Below are 17,792 nucleotides of genomic sequence, written 5' to 3' on the forward strand. Positions count from 1 at the left end.
GGAAAATTCTAATTATTTATATGTGGTGACAATACTTTTTGCCTTTTGAATGAATGCTTGAATAGTGCATATTTTTTATATTGAATTTTATGAATGTTAAAATTGTTGGCTCTTGAAAGAATGATGAACAAGAAAAATACTATTGCTGATCTGAAAAATCATAAAATTGATTTTTGAAGCAAGAAAAAGCAGTGAAAAAAATAGAAAAAAAAAAGAAGAAAAAAAAAAGCAAGCAAAAGAGGTAGAAAAAGCCAATAGCCCTTTAAACCAAAAGGCAAGGGTGAAAAGGATCCAAGGCTTTGAGCGTCAATGGATAGGAGGACCCAAGGAAATAAATCCAGGCCTAAGCGGCTAAATCAAGCTGTCCCTAACCATGTGCTTGTGGCATGCAGGTTCAAGTGAAAAGCTTGAGACTGAGTGGTTAAAGTCGTGATCCAAAGCAAAAGAGTGTGCTTAAGAACTCTAGACACCTCTAATTGGGGACTTTAGCAAAGCTAAGTCACAATCTGAAAAGGTTCACCCATTTGTGTGTCTGTGGCATTTGTGTATCTGGTGGTAATACTGGAAAACAAAGTGCTTAGGACCACGGCCAAGACTCATCAAGTAACTGTGTTCAAGAATTAACATACTAAACTAGGAGAATCAATAATACTATCTGAATTCTAAGTTCCTATGGATGCCAATCATTCTGGATTTCAAAGGATAAAGTGCGATGCCGAAACTGTTCAGAAGCAAAAAGCTACTAGTCCCGCTCATCTAATTAGAATCTGATTGGTGCACGAAATTGTGATCACTTCTTTTCACAACTCAAATAATCCCCGGTAATGAATCCAAAAACTTGGTGTTCAATACCATGGCATAAACACAACTTCGCTTAACTAACCAGCAAGTGCACTGGGTCGTCCAAGTAATAAACCTTACGCGAGTAAGGGTCGATCCCACGGAGATTGTTGGTATGAAGCAAGTGGTGCACGAAATTGTGATCAATACTTTTCACAGCTCAAATAATCCCCGGTAATGGCTCCAAAGACTTGGTGCACAATACCATGGCATAAGCACAACTTCGCACAACTAACCAGCAAGTGCACTGGGTCGTCCAAGTAATAAACCTTACGCGAGTAAGGGTCGATCCCACGGAGATTGTTGGTATGAAGCAAGCTATGGTCACCTTGTAAATCTCAGTCAGGCAGACTCAAATGGGTATAGATGATGAATAAAGCATAAAGATAAAGATAGAGATACTTATGTATATCATTGGTGAGAGCTTCAGATAAGCGTATGAAGATGCCTTCCCTTCCGTCTCTCTGCTTTCCTACTGTCTTCATCCAATCCTTCTTACTCCTTTCCATGGCAAGCTCATGTAGGGTTTCACCGTTGTCAGTGGCTACCTCCCATCCTCTCAGTGAAAACGTTGCCTATGCTCTGTCACAGCATGGGTAATCAGCTGTCGGTTCTCGGTCAGGCCGGAATAAAATCCATCGATCCTTTTGCGTCTGTCACTAACGCCCCGCCTGCTAGGAGTTTGAAGCACGTCACAGTCATTCAATCATTGAATCCTACTCAGAATACCACAGACAAGGTTAGACCTTCCGGATTCTCTTGAATGCCGCCATCAGTTCTCGCCTATACCACGAAGACTCTGATCTCACGGAATGGCTGGCTCGTTTGTCAGACGAGCACTCGGTTGTCAGGCGATCAACCATGCATCGTGTATCAGGAATCCAAGAGATATTCACTAGAGCCTTGATTGCTTGTAGAACAAGAGTGGTTGTCAGTCACTTTGTTCATGAGTGAGAATGATGATGAGTGTCACGGATCATCACATTCATCAAGTTGAAGAACAAGTGATATCTTGGACAAAGAACAAGCGGAATTGAATAGAAGAACAATAGTAATTGCATTAATACTCGAGGTACAGCAGAGCTCCACACCTTAATCTATGGTGTGTAGAAACTCCACCGTTGAAAATACATAAGAACAAGGTCTAGGCATGGCCGAATGGCCAGCCTCCCAAAGAGGGTTCAATCATAAAAACATGATCAAAAGCTCTTAAATACAATAGTAAAAGGTCCTACTTATAGAAAACTAGTAGCCTAAGGTGTACATAGATGAGTAAATGACATAAAAATCCACTTCCGGGCCCACTTGGTGTGTGCTTGGGCTGAGCAATGAAGTATTTTCGTGTAGAGACTCTCCTTGGAGTTAAACGCCAGCTTTTATGCCAGTTTGGGCGTTTAACTCCCATTTAGGTGCCAGTTCCGGCGTTTAACGCTGGAATTCCTGAGGGTGACTTTGAACGCCGATTTGGGCCATAAAATCTTGGGCAAAGCATGGACTATCATATATTGCTGGAAAGCCCAGGATGTCTACCTTCCAACTCCGTTGAGAGCGCGCCAATTGGACTTCTGTAGCTCCAGAAAATCCACTTCGAGTGCAGGGAGGTCAGAATCCAACAGCATCTGCAGTCCTTTCGAGTCTCTGGATCAGATTTTTGCTCAGATCCCTCAATTTCAGCCAGAAAATACCTGAAATCACAAAAAAACACACAAACTCATAGTAAAGTCCAGAAAAGTGAATTTTAACTAAAAACTAATAAAAATATACTAAAAACTAACTAAAAGAATCTAAAAACATACTAAAAACAATGCCAAAAAGCGTATAAATTATCCGCTCATCACAACACCAAACTTAAATTGTTGCTTGTCCCCAAGCAACTGAAGATCAAATAGGATAAAAAGAAGAGAATATGCAATGAACTCCAAAAACATCTATGAAGATCAGTATTAATTAGATGAGCGGGGCTTTTAGCTTTTTGCCTCTGAATAGTTTTGGCATCTCACTCTATCCTTTGGGACTCAGAATGATTGGCTTCTTTAGGAACTTAGAATCCAGATAGTGTTATTGATTCTCCTAGTTAAGTATGATGATTCTTGAACACAGCTACTTCATGAGTCTTGGCCGTGGCCCAAAGCACCCTGTCTTCCAGTATTACCACCGGATACATACATGCCACAGACACATAATTGGGTGAACCTTTTCAGATTGTGACTCAGCTTTGCTAAAGTCCCCAATTAGAGGTGTCCAGGGTTCTTAAGCACACTCTTATTGCCTTGGATCACAACTTTATTTCTTTCTTTTTCTTTCTTTTTCTTTCTTTTTCTCCTTTTTTTCGTTTTTTTTTCGCCTCTTCTTTTTCTCTTTTTTTTTATATTCACTGCTTTTTCTTGCTTCAAGAATCATTTTTATGATTTTTCAGATCCTCAGTAACATGTCTCCTTTTTCATCATTCTTTCAAGAGCCAACATTCATGAACCACAAATTCAAAAGACATATGCACTGTTCAAGCATACATTCAGAGAACAAAAGTGTTGCCACCACATCAAAATAATTAAACTGTTATAAAATTCAAAATTCATGCAATTCTTTTCCTTTTCAATTAAGAACAATCTCTAAGAAAGGTGATGGATTCATAGGACATTCATAACTTTAAGGCATAGACACTAAGACACTAATGATCATAAGACACAAACATAGATAAACATAAAGCATAATTTTTTTTTCGAAAAACAGAAAAATAAAGAACAAGGAGATTAAAGAACGGGTCCACCTTAGTGATGGCGGCTTGTTCTTCCTCTTGAAGGTCTTATGGAATGCTTGAGCTCCTCAATGTCTCTTCCTTGTCTTTGTTGCTCCTCTCTCATGATTCTTTGATCTTCTCTAATTTCATGGAGGAGGATGGAATGTTCTTGGTGCTCCACCCTTAGTTGTCCCATGTTGGAACTCAATTTTCCTAGGGAGGTGTTTAGTTGCTCCCAATAGTCTTGTGGAGGAAAGTGCATCCCTTGAGGAATCTCAGGGATCTCAGGATGAGTGGGGTCTCTTGTGTGCTCCATCCTCTTCTTAGTGATGGGCTTGTCCTCATCAATAGGGGTGTCTCCCTCTATGTCAACTCCAACTGAATAACAGAGGTGACAAATGAGATGAGGGAAGGCTAACCTTGCCAAGGTGGAAGACTTGTCCGCCACCTTGTAGAGTTCTTGAGCTATGACCTCATGAACTTCCACTTCTTCTCCAATCATGATGCTATGAATCATGATGGCCCGGTCTAAAGTAACTTCGGACCGGTTGCTAGTGGGAATGATTGAGCGTTGGATAAACTCCAACCATCCTCTAGCCACGGGTTTGAGGTCATGCCTTCTCAATTGAACCGGCTTCCCTCTTGAATCTCTCTTCCATTGTGCGCCCTCTTCACATATGACTGTGAGGACTTGGTCCAACCTTTGATCAAAGTTGACCCTTCTAGTGTAAGGATGTTCATCTCCTTGCATCATGGGCAAGTTGAATGCTAACCTTACATTTTCCGGACTAAAATCCAAGTATTTCCCCCGAACCATAGTGAGATAATTCTTTGGATCCGGGTTCACACTTTGATCATGGTTCTTGGTGATCCATGCATTGGCATAGAACTCTTGAACCATCAAGATTCCGACTTGTTGAATGGGGTTGGTAAGCACTTCCCAACCTCTTCTTCGGATCTCATGGCGGATTTCCGGATATTCACCCTTTTTGAGTGAAAAGGGGACCTCGGGGATCGCCTTCTTCAAGGCCACAACATCATAGAAGTGGTCTTGATGCACCCTTGAGATGAATCTATCCATCTCCCATGACTCGGAGGTGGAAGCTTTTGCCTTCCCTTTCCTCTTTCTAGAGGTTTCTCCGGCCTTGGATGCCATAAATGGTTATGGAAAAATGAAAAAGCAATGCTTTTACCACACCAAACTTAAAAGGTTTGCTCGTCCTCGAGCAAAAGAAGAAAGAAGAGAGTAGAAGAAGAAGAAATGAGGAAGAAGGGAGTGGCTTATGTATTCGGCCAAGGAGGGGGAGAAGTGGTGTTTAGGTTGTGTGAAAATGAAGGGGTGAAGAAGGGTTTATATAGGAGAGGGGGGAGATGGGGTTCGGCCATTATGGGTGGGTTTGGGAGGGAAAGTGGTTTGAATTTGAAGGGTGAGGTAGGTGGGGTTTTATGAAGGATGGATGTGAATGGTGAAGAGAAAGATGGGAGTTGATAGGTGAAGGGTTTTTGGGGAAGAGGTATTGAGGTGATTGGTGAATGGGTGAAGAAGAGAGAGAGTGGTGGGGTTGGTGGGGATCCTGTGGGGTCCACAGATCCTGAGGTGTCAAGGAAAAGTCATCCCTGCACCAAATGGCACTCAAAATCACGTTTTGAGCCATTTCTGGCGTTAAACGCCGGGCTAGTGCCCATTCCTGGCGTTTAACGCCAGGTTCTTGCCCTTTTCTGGCGTTTAACGCCAGTCTGGTGCCCATTTCTGGCGTTAAACGCCCAGAATGGTGCCAGACTGGGCGTTAAACGCCCAACTGCTAGCCTCACTGGCGTTTAAACGCCAGTGGGTTCTTCCTCCAGGGTGTGCTGTTTTTCTTCCTGTTTTTCATTCTGTTTTTGCTTTTTCAATTGATTTTGTGACTTCTTATGATCATCAACCTACAAAAGACATAAAATAACAAAAGAAAATATATAAAATATAATCATTGGGTTGCCTCCCAACAAGCGCTTCTTTAATGTCAGTAGCTTGACAGAGGGCTCTCATGGAGCCTCACAGATACTCAGAGCAATGTTGGAACCTCCCAACACCAAACTTAGAGTTTGAATGTGGGTGTTCAACACCAAACTTAGAGTTTGACTGTGGGGGCTCTGTTTGACTCTGATTTGAGAGAAGCTCTTCATGCTTCCTCTCCATGGTGACAGAGGGATATCCTTGAGCCTTAAACACATAGGATTCATCATTCACTTGAATGATTAGTTCACCTCCATCAACATCAATCACAGCCTTTTCCGTGGCTAGGAAGGGTCTGCCAAGGATGATGGATTCATCCATGCACTTCCCAGTCTCTAGGACTATGAAATCAGTAGGGATGTAATGGTCCTCAATCTTCACCAGAACATCCTCCACAAGTCCATGAGCTTGTTTTCTTGAGTTGTCTGCCATCTCTAGTGAGATTCTTGCAGCTTTTACCTCAAAGATCCCTAGCTTCTCCATTACAGAGAGAGGCATGAGGTTTACACTTGACCCTAAGTCACACAGAGCCTTCTTGAAGGTCATGGTGCCTATGGTGCAAGGTATTGAAAACTTCCCAGGATCTTGTTTCTTTTGAGGTAATTTCTGCCTAGACAAGTCATCCAGTTCTTTGGTGAGCAAAGGAGGTTCATTCTCCCAAGTCTCATTTCCAAATAACTTGTCATTTAGCTTCATGATTGCTCCAAGATATTTAGCAACTTGCTCTTCAGTGACATACTCATCCTCTTCAGAGGAAGAATACTCATCAGAGTTCATGAAAGGCAGAAGTAAGTCCAATGGAATCTCTATGGTCTCATTTTGAGCCTTAGATTCCCATGGTTCCTCATTAGGGAACCCATTGGAGGTCAGTGCACGCCCATTGAGGTCTTCCTCAGTAGCGTTCACTTCCTTTCTTCCCTCTCTAGATTCGGCCATGGTTATGGCTTTGCACTCTCCTTTTGGATTTTCTTCTGTATTGCTTGGGAGAGTACTAGGAGGGAGTTCAGTAACTTTCTTGCCCAGCTGTCCCACTTGTGCCTCCAAATTCCTGATGGAGGACCTTGTTTCAGTCATGAAACTTTGAGTGGTCTTAATTAGATCAGAGACCATGGTTGCTAAATCAGAGGGGTTCTGCTTAGAATTCTCTGTCTGTTGCTGAGAAGATGATGGAAAAGGCTTGCCATTGCTAAACCTGTTTCTTCCACCATTATTGTTGAAACCTTGTTGAGGTCTCTCTTGATTCTTCCATGAGAAATTTGGGTGATTTCTCCATGAAGAATTATAGGTGTTTCCATAGGGTTCTCCTAGGTAATTCACCTCTTCCATTGAAGGGTTCTCAGGATCATAGGCTTCTTCTTCAGATGAAGCATCCTTAGTACTGCTTGGTGCATTTTGCATTCCAGACAGACTTTGAGAAATCAAATTGACTTGTTGAGTCAATATCTTGTTCTGAGCCAAAATGGCATTCAGAGCATCAATCTCAAGAACTCCTTTCTTCTGACTTGTCCCATTGTTCACAAGATTCCTTTCAGAAGTGTACATGAATTGGTTATTTGCAACCATTTAAATGAGCTCTTGAGCCTCTGTAGGCGTCTTCTTCAAATGAAGAGATCCTCCAGCAGAGCTATCCAAAGACATCTTGGATAGTTCAGAGAGACCATCATAGAAAATACCTATGATGCTCCATTCAGAAAGCATGTCTGAGGGGTACTTTCTGATTAATTGTTTGTATCTTTCCCAAGCTTCATAGAGGGATTCACCATCCTTCTGTCTGAAGGTTTGGACTTCCACTCTAAGCTTACTCAATTTTTGAGGTGGAAAGAACTTTGCCAAGAAGGCATTGACTAGCTTTTCCCAAGAGTCCAGGCTTTCCTTAGGTTGAGAGTCCAACCATACTCTAGTTCTGTCTCTTACAGCAAAAGGGAATAGCATCAGTCTGTAGACCTCAGGGTCAACCCCATTAGTCTTGACTGTGTCACAGATTTGCAAGAATTCAGCTAAAAACTGATGAGGATCTTCCAATGGAAGTCCATGGAACTTGCAATTCTGTTGCATTAGAGAAACTAACTGAGGCTTAAGCTCAAAGTTGTTTGCTCCAATGGCAGGGATAGAGATGCTTCTCCCATAGAAGTCGGGAGTAGGTGCAGTAAAGTCACCCAGCACCTTCCTTGCATTGTTGGCATTGTTGTTGTTTTCGGCTGCCATGTCTTCTTCTTCTTTGAAGAATTCGGTTAGGTCCTCTACAGAGAGTTGTGCCTTAGCTTCTCTTAGCTTTCGCTTCAAGTTCCTTTCAGGTTCAGGGTCAGCTTCAACAAGAATGCCTTTGTCTCTGCTTCTGCTCATATGAAAGAGAAGAGAACAAGAAAATGTGGAATCCTCTATGTCACAGTATAGAGATTCCTTGAGGTGTCAGAGGAAAAGAAAAATAGAAGAAAGAAGAAGGAGAAAAATTCGAACTTTGATTAGATGGAGTTCGAATTGTGCATTAAGAAGGAGTGATACTCCATAGATAGAAGGATGTGAGAAGGAGGGAAGAGAATTTTCGAAAATTAAGTTAAAAAGTTTGAAAACATTTTGAAAAGCACTACTTGATTTTCGAAAATAAGAGTGGGAAAGAAATCAAGTGATTTTTGAAAAAGATTTTGAAATTAGAAATTAAAAAGATTTGATTGAAAACTAATTTGAAAAAGATGTGGTTAAGAAGATATGATTGGTTTTTAAAAAATGTGATTGAGAAGATATGATTTGAAAAACATTTAAAAAGATTTGATTTGAAAACAATTTTAAAAGATATGATTTAAAAATTAATGACTTGCCTAACAAGAAAAGATATGATTCAAACATTAAACCTTTCTCAACAGAAAAGGCAATATACTTGAAATGTTCAATCAAATCATTAATTGTTAGCAAGTATCTTTGAAAAAGGAAAGAAATTGATTTTGAAAACATTTGATTGAAAGGATATGATTTGAAAAAGATTTGATTTTGAAAAACTTTGAAAACTTAAAAAAAATTGATTTTGAAAACAAAATCCTCCCCCTTGTGCCATCCTGGCGTTAAACGCCCAGAATGGTATCCATTCTGGCGTTTAACGCCCAAAATGCTACCTTTTTGGGCGTTAAACGCCCAACCAGGTACTCTGGCTGGCGTTTAAACGCCAGTCTGTCCTTCTTCACTGGGCGTTTTGAACGCCCAGCTTTTCTGTGTAATTCCTCTGCTGCATGTTCTGAATCTTCAGTCCCCTGTACTATTGACTTGAAAATAGAACCAAGATCAAATAAACAAGGCATGCAAGACACCAAACTTAAGATTAGACACTAGACTCAAACAAGAAACATAAAGTATTTTTGGTTTTTATGATTTTTAAAAATTTTTTTTTGTGTTTTTTCGAAAATTATATGAAAATAGAAAATAAAGGTTTCAGAATTCTCAATTTGGATTCCAGGAATCATTGCAATGTTAGTCTAAGACTCCGGTCCAGGAATTAGACATGGCTTCACAGCCAGCCAAGCTTTCAAAGAAAGCTTCGGTCCAAAACACTAGACATGGCCAATGGCCAGCCAAGCCTTAGCAGATCATTGCTCCAATAGCAAGATTGATAGAGATCAACAAGCTATTGTGATGATCAGTTGAAACCTCGGTCCAATAAGATTAGACATGGCTTCTCAGCCAGCCAGATTTCAGCAGATCATCATGAAACTCTAGAATTCATTCTTAAGAACTCTGAAGAAAAATACCTAATCTAAGCAACAAGATGAACCGTCAGTTGTCCATACTCAAGAACAATCCCCGGCAACGGCGCCAAAAACTTGGTGCACGAAATTGTGATCAATACTTTTCACAGCTCAAATAATCCCCGGTAATGGCTCCAAAGACTTGGTGCACAATACCATGGCATAAGCACAACTTCGCACAACTAACCAGCAAGTGCACTGGGTCGTCCAAGTAATAAACCTTACGCGAGTAAGGGTCGATCCCACGGAGATTGTTGGTATGAAGCAAGCTATGGTCACCTTGTAAATCTCAGTCAGGCAGACTCAAATGGGTATAGATGATGAATAAAGCATAAAGATAAAGATAGAGATACTTATGTATATCATTGGTGAGAGCTTCAGATAAGCGTATGAAGATGCCTTCCCTTCCGTCTCTCTGCTTTCCTACTGTCTTCATCCAATCCTTCTTACTCCTTTCCATGGCAAGCTCATGTAGGGTTTCACCGTTGTCAGTGGCTACCTCCCATCCTCTCAGTGAAAACGTTGCCTATGCTCTGTCACAGCATGGGTAATCAGCTGTCGGTTCTCGGTCAGGCCGGAATAAAATCCATCGATCCTTTTGCGTCTGTCACTAACGCCCCGCCTGCTAGGAGTTTGAAGCACGTCACAGTCATTCAATCATTGAATCCTACTCAGAATACCACAGACAAGGTTAGACCTTCCGGATTCTCTTGAATGCCGCCATCAGTTCTCGCCTATACCACGAAGACTCTGATCTCACGGAATGGCTGGCTCGTTTGTCAGACGAGCACTCGGTTGTCAGGCGATCAACCATGCATCGTGTATCAGGAATCCAAGAGATATTCACTAGAGCCTTGATTGCTTGTAGAACAAGAGTGGTTGTCAGTCACTTTGTTCATGAGTGAGAATGATGATGAGTGTCACGGATCATCACATTCATCAAGTTGAAGAACAAGTGATATCTTGGACAAAGAACAAGCGGAATTGAATAGAAGAACAATAGTAATTGCATTAATACTCGAGGTACAGCAGAGCTCCACACCTTAATCTATGGTGTGTAGAAACTCCACCGTTGAAAATACATAAGAACAAGGTCTAGGCATGGCCGAATGGCCAGCCTCCCAAAGAGGGTTCAATCATAAAAACATGATCAAAAGCTCTCAAATACAATAGTAAAAGGTCCTACTTATAGAAACTAGTAGCCTAAGGTGTACATAGATGAGTAAATGACATAAAAATCCACTTCCGGGCCCACTTGGTGTGTGCTTGGGCTGAGCAATGAAGCATTTTCGTGTAGAGACTCTCCTTGGAGTTAAACGCCAGCTTTTATGCCAGTTTGGGCGTTTAACTCCCATTTAGGTGCCAGTTCCGGCGTTTAACGCTGGAATTCCTGAGGGTGACTTTGAACGCCGGTTTGGGCCATCAAATCTTGGGCAAAGCATGGACTATCATATATTGCTGGAAAGCCCAGGATGTCTACCTTCCAACTCCGTTGAGAGCGCGCCAATTGGGCTTCTGTAGCTCCAGAAAATCCACTTCGAGTGCAGGGAGGTCAGAATCCAACAGCATCTGCAGTCCTTTCGAGTCTCTGGATCAGATTTTTGCTCAGATCCCTCAATTTCAGCCAGAAAATACCTGAAATCACAGAAAAACACACAAACTCATAGTAAAGTCCAGAAAAGTGAATTTTAACTAAAAACTAATAAAAATATACTAAAAACTAACTAAAAGATACTAAAAACATACTAAAAACAATGCCAAAAAGCATATAAATTATCCGCTCATCAGCAAGCTATGGTAACCTTGTAAATCTCAGTCAGGCAGACTCAAATGGTTATGGATGATATATGACTAAAAGATAAAGATAGAGATACTTATGTATTTCATTGGTGAGAGCTTCAGATAAGCGTATGAAGATGCTTTGTCCCTTCCGTCTCTCTGCTTTCCTACTGTCTTCATCCAATCCTTCCTACTCCTTTCCATGGCAAGCTGTATGTTGGGCATCACCGTTGTCAATGGCTACAGTCCCGTCCTCTCAGTGGAAATGTTCAACGCACCCTGTCACGGCACGGCTATCCAGCTGTCGGTTCTCGATCATGTCGGAATAGAATCCAGTGATTCTTTTGCGTCTGTCACTAACGCCCCACAATCGCGAGTTTGAAGCTCGTCACAGTCATTCAATCATTGAATCCTACTCAGAATACCACAGACAAGGTTTAGACCTTCCGGATTCTCTTGAATGCCGCCATCAATTCTAGCTTATACCACAAAGATTACGGTTAAAGAATCCAAGAGATAAACATTCAAGCCTTGTTTGCTTGTAGAACGGGAGTGGTTGTCAGGCACGCGTTCATAAGTGAGAATGATGATGAGCATCACATAATCATCACATTCATCAAGTTCTTGAGTGCGAATGAATATCTTGGAATAAGAACAAGCTGAATTGAATAGAAGAACAATAGTAATTGCATTAATACTCGAGGTACAGCAGAGCTCCACACCTTAATCTATGGTGTGTAGAAACTCCACCGTTGAAAATACATAAGAACAAGGTCTAGGCATGGCCGTGAGGCCAGCCCCATGATCTAAGATAGCATAAGACTAAAGATAGCTACCCAGATGATCTAGAGATCTAAAATGATCAAAAGATGAAAATACAATAGCAAAAGGTCCTATTTATAGAGAACTAGTAGCTTAAGGTTTACAAAGATGAGTAAATGACATAAAAATCCACTTCCGGGCCCACTTGGTGTGTGCTTGGGCTGAGCATTGAAGCATTTTCGTGTAGAGACTCTTCTTGGAGTTAAACGCCAGCTTTTGTGCCAGTTTGGGCGTTTAACTCCCATTCTTGTGCCAGTTCCGGCGTTAAACGCCGGGCATTCTTGAGCTGATTTGGAATGCCAGTTTGGGCCATCAAATCTTGGGCAAAGTATGGACTATTATATATTGCTGGAAAGCTCAGGATGTCTACTTTCTAACGCCGTTGAAAGCGCGCCAATTGGGCTTCTGTAGCTCCAGAAAATCTACTTTGAGTGCAGGGAGGTCAGAATCCAACAGCATCTGCAGTCCTTTTAGTCTCTGAATCAGATTTTTGCTCAAGTCCCTCAATTTCAGCCAGAAAATATCTGAAATCACAGAAAAATACACAAACTCATAGTAAAGTCCAGAAAAGTGAATTTTATTTAAAAACTAATAAAATTACACTAAAAACTAACTAAAATATACTAAAAATATACTAAAAACAATGCCAAAAAGCGTACAAATTATCCGCTCATCACTGATCTTCACTTGAAACTCTGAGATATTATTGCTTCTTAATTTCTTTTTATCCTATTTTATTTATCTAGTTGCTTGGGGACAAGCAACAGTTTAAGTTTGGTGTTGTGATGAGCAGATATTTTATACGCTTTTGAGGGTAATTTCATGAAGATTTTAGTGTGTTGTAGTTAGTTTTCAGTATATTTTTATTAGTTTTTAAGAAAAATTCATATTTCTAGACTTTACTATGAGTTTATGTGTTTTTCTGTGATTTCAGGTATTTTCTGGTTGAAATTGAGGGAGCTGAGCAAAAATCTGATTTAGGCTGAAAAAGGACTGCTGATGCTATTGGATTCTAAGCTCCCTGCACTCGGAATAGATTTTTTTTAGAGCTACAGGAGTCCAACTGGCGTGCTCTCAATTGGGTTGGAAAGTAGACGTCCAGTGCTTTCCAGAAATATATAATAGTCCATATTTTGCACGAAGATAGACAACGTAAACTGGCGTTTAATGCCAGTTTCATGTTGCAGTCTGGTGTTCAGTGCCAAAAACAGGTTGCAAGTTAGAGTTCAACGCCAGAAACAGGTTACAACACGGTGTTCAACTCCAGAAACAGCCCAGGCATGTGAGAAGCTTAAGTCTCAGCCCCAACACACACCAAGTGGGCCCCATAAATGGATTTCTGCACTATCCATCTTAGTTTACTCATTTTCTGTAAACCTAGGCTACTAGTTTAGTATTTAAACAACTTTTAGAGACTTATTTTGTATCTCATGACATTTTTGGATCTGAATTTTGTATCTTTTGACGGCATGAGTCTCTAAACTCTATTGTTGGGGGTCAGGAGCTCTGCAGCGTCTCAATGACTTAATGCAATTATTTCTGTTTTCTAATCAAACACGCTTGTTCCTATCTAAGATGTTCATTCGCGCTTCACTATGAAGAAGGTGATGATCCGTGACACTCATCACCTTCCTCAATCCATGAACGTGTGCCTGACAACCACCTCCATTCTACATTAGATTGAATGAGTATCTCTTAGATTCCTTAATCAGAATCTTCGTGGTATAAGCTAGAATCCATTGGCAGCATCCTTGAGAATCCGGAAAGTCTAAACCTTGTTTGTGGTATTCCGAGTAGGATTCTAGGATTGGATGACTGTGACGAGCTTCAAACTCACGAGTGTTGGGCGTTGTGACAGACGCAAAAGGATCAAGGGATCTTATTCTGACATGATCGAGAACCGACAGATGATTAGTCGTGCTGTGACAGAGCATTTGGACCATTTTCACTGAGAGGATGGGAAGTAGCCATTGACAACGGTGATGCCCTACATACATCTTGCCATGGAAGGAGCCTTGCATTTATGAAAGTGAGAAAGCATTATGTTGCAGGAATTCAGAAGACAAAGCATCTCTAAAACTCCAATATATTCTCCATTACTGCATAATAAGTATTATTTAATCCGTGCTCTCTTGTTTATTTGCAAGTCAATTGATAACTATAATTGGTATCCTGACTAAGATTAATAAGATAACCATAACTTGCTTCAAGCCAACAATCTCCGTGGGATTCGACCCTTACTCACGTAAGGTATTACTTGGACGGCCCAGTGCACTTGCTGGTTAGTTGTGCGTTGCAAAAGTGTGATTGCAATTTCGTGCACCACACACAGAGGGCGTTTAAGCGCCAGAAAGTGCAGGGATGAGAAATCCTTGACACCTCAAGATCTGTGGACCCCACAGGATCCCTACCTACCCCAACACACTCTCTCTCCTCTTCACACCTCTCTATAACACTCTTTCCCAAACACCATTCACCTATCAAATCCATTCACTCTTCCCCAAAAACCTCTCATAAAACCCCACCTACCTCACCATTCAAATTCAAACCATTTTCCCCCAAATCCACCCATTCTCACACGGATTCCTTACCCCCCCTTACCCTATAAATACCCCCTCTTTACCACCCTCCGTTTCACACATCACAAATAATTCTTCCCCCCTTGGCCGAACCACTAATACACTTTTATCTCCTCCATTTCTTCTTCTTCTACTCCCTTCTTTCTTCTTTTGCTCGAGGACGAGCAAACCTTTTAAGTTTGGTGTGGGAAAAAACTCTGCTTTTTATTTTTCCATAACCATTAATGGCACCTAAGGCCGGAGAAACCTCTAGAAAGAGGAAAGGGAAGGCAGTTGCCTTCACCTCTGAGTCATGGGAGATGGAAAGGTTCATCTTAAAGGTCCATCAAGACCACTTCTATGAAGTTGTGGCCAAGAAAAAAGTGATCCCCGAGGTCCCTTTCATGCTCAAAAAGAGTGAATATCCGGAGATCCGACGTGAGGTTCGGAGAAGAGGTTGGGAAGCTCTCACCAACCCCATCCAACAAGTTGGAATCTTAATGGTTCAAGAGTTCTATGCTAATGCATGGATCACTAAGAACTATGATCAAAGTATGAACCCGAACCCAAAGAATTGGCTCACAATGGTTTGGTGAAAATACTTGGATTTTAGTCTGAAAACTGTAAGGTTGGCATTCAACTTGTCAATAATGAGAGGATATTCTCATCCTTTCACTAGAAGAGTCAACTTTGATCAAAGGTTGGACCAAATCCTCATGGACATCTGTGTGGAAGGAGCCCAATGGAAGAGCGACTCCAAAGGCAAGCCGGTTCAACTAAGAAGGCTTGACCTCAAACCCGTGGCCAGAGGATGGTTGGAGTTTATCCAACGCTCCCTCATTCCTACTAGCAACCGGTCCGAAATAACTGTGGATCGGGCTATCATGATCCATAGTATCATGATTGGAGAGGAAGTGGAAGTTCATGAGATCATACCTCTAGAACTATACAAGGTGGCTGACAAGCCCTCTACTCTGGCAATGTTAGCCTTTCCTCATCTCATCTGTCACCTATGCAATTTAGCCGGAATTGTCATAGAGGAAAACATCGTCATTGAAGAGGACAAGCCGATAACTAAAAAGAGGATGGAGCAAACAAGAGAGCCCACTCATGGACCTCAGTAAGAGCATGAGGAAGTTCCTTATCAAGAAATCCCTGAGATGCCTCAAGGGATGCATTTTCCTCCACACAACTATTGGGGGCAACTCAATACCTCTTTAGAAGATTTGAGTTCCAACATGGAGCAACTAAGGATGGAGCACCAAGAGCACTCCATTATCCTCCATGAAATTAGAGAGGACCAAAGAGCCATGAGAGAGGAACAACAAAGGCAAGGAAGAGATATTGAGGAGCTCAAGCACTCCATAAGATCTTCAAGAGGAAGAACTAACCGCCATCACTAAGGTGGACCCGTTCTTTAATTTCTTTGTTATTTGTTCTTCTATTTTTCATTTTTTTATGTTTTATATTTTGACTATGTTTGTGTCTTTATTACATGATCATTAGTATTTAGTGTTTATGTCTTAAAGCTATGAATATTCCATGAATCTTTCACCTTTCTTAAATGAAAAAATGTTTCTATTTGCAAAAGAACAAGAAGTATATGAATTTCGAATTTTATTTTGAAATTAGTTTAATTATTTTGAGGTGGTGGCAATACTTTTTGTTTTCTGAATGAATGCTTGAACAGTGCATATTTTTTATAGTGAAGTTTATGAATGTTAAAATTGTTGGCTCCTGAAAGAATAATGAAAAAAGAGAAATGTTATTGATAATTTGAAAAATCATAAAATTGATTCTTGAAGTAAGAAAAAGCAGTGAAAAACACAAAGTTTGCGAAAAAAATGGCGAAAAATAAAAAAAGAAAGAAAAAGAAAAAGCAAACAGAAAAAGCCAATAGCTCTTTAAACCAAAAGGCAATAGCAAAAAGCCAGTAACCCTTTAAACTAAAATACAAGGGTAAAGAGGATCCAAGGCTTTGAGCATTAATGGATAGGAGGGCCCAAAGGAATAAAATCCTAGCTTAAGCGGCTAAATCAAGCTGTCCATAACAATGTGCTTGTGTCATGAAGGTCCAAGTGAAAAGCTTGAGACTGAGTAGTTAAAGTCGTGATCCAAAGCAAAAAGAGTGTGCTTAAGAACTCTGGGCACCTCTGATAAACCACTATTTTATGGTTTATATTGTGTTTAATTGAGTGGATTTTATCAAATTCTTGCCCACTTATTCATATGATTTGCATGATTTTACAATTCCTTCCTAGTTTAGTTCTATGGTTGAAAACTTGCTTCCTAGAGATCTTTTCATTACGTATTTTAATTTCCCTTTATACCATTCGATGCCAAGATCCGTGTGTTAAGTGTTTCAGGCTTCATAGGGCAGAAATGGTTTAGAGAATGGAGACGAAACTTGCAAAAATGGAAGGAACACAAGAAACTAAAGAGATGACCAGCGAACACCAACACGGATGCATAGCTCACGCGACCACGCGAATTGGACAAATTCACAGCGACGCGTACGCGTGATGGACGCGTACACGTGGATTGGAGTTCGCACAAACAACGCGAGCGCGTACCTGACGCGCACGCGTGGAGAGGAAAATCGCTGAATGACACGCACGCGTGACATGCGCGATCTACAGAAATTACAAAATACGCTGAAGACGATTTTGGGCTATGTTTTGACCCAGTTTTCGGTCCAGAAACACAAAATAAAGCCAGGGAATATGCAGAGACTCAATTCATACTTAGCATAAGCTGATAATTCACTTTCATAATTTAGATGTAGTTTTTAGAGAGAGAGGTTCTCTCTTCTCTCTTAGGATTTAGGATTAGGATTCCTCTTAAAGGAATTAGGATTTCTTCTTCTTCAATCACAGGTTCAATGTTCCTTTTACTTATTTTCTCAACTTGGTTTATGAACTCTTTATGTTTAGATTGATTTTCTCTTTAATACAATTTGAGGTATTTCATATTTATGATTTTAATTTAGCTTTTTACACTCTTAGCTTTAGTTGAGTAATTGGTAACGCTTGAGTTGTCAAAATAAAGCAGTGGTTGAAATTGGGAGTTGCTAATTAATTTGGATTCCACTAACTCTAGCATTTCCAAGGGAAAGACTAGGACTTGAGGATTCATATTGATTTATCCACTTAACTTACCTTCATAGTTAGAGGTTGACTAAGTGGGAGCAATAAACAATTCTCATCACACCTGATAAGGATAACTAGGATAGGATTTCCAGTTCTCATACCTTGTCAAGAGATTTAATTATTATTATTTTATTTTTCTTGTCATTCAAACTACTTGCTCTTTATTTCAAAAACCCA

At 40.6% G+C, this 17,792-nt stretch overlaps 1 non-coding gene across 1 annotated transcript; it reads left to right on the plus strand.

Annotated features, from left to right (window-relative positions):
• Positions 1-7,265: 7,265 nt before the first annotated feature.
• Positions 7,266-7,373, plus strand: LOC130954087 (small nucleolar RNA R71). Its single transcript, XR_009076177.1, has one exon. It is a non-coding gene; the product is annotated as a small nucleolar RNA R71 (small nucleolar RNA).
• The last annotated feature ends 10,419 nt before the right edge of the window (positions 7,374-17,792 follow it).

Source organism: Arachis stenosperma, chromosome 1, assembly GCF_014773155.1.
Source record: "Arachis stenosperma cultivar V10309 chromosome 1, arast.V10309.gnm1.PFL2, whole genome shotgun sequence".
Classification (NCBI taxonomy): Eukaryota; Viridiplantae; Streptophyta; class Magnoliopsida; order Fabales; family Fabaceae; genus Arachis; species Arachis stenosperma.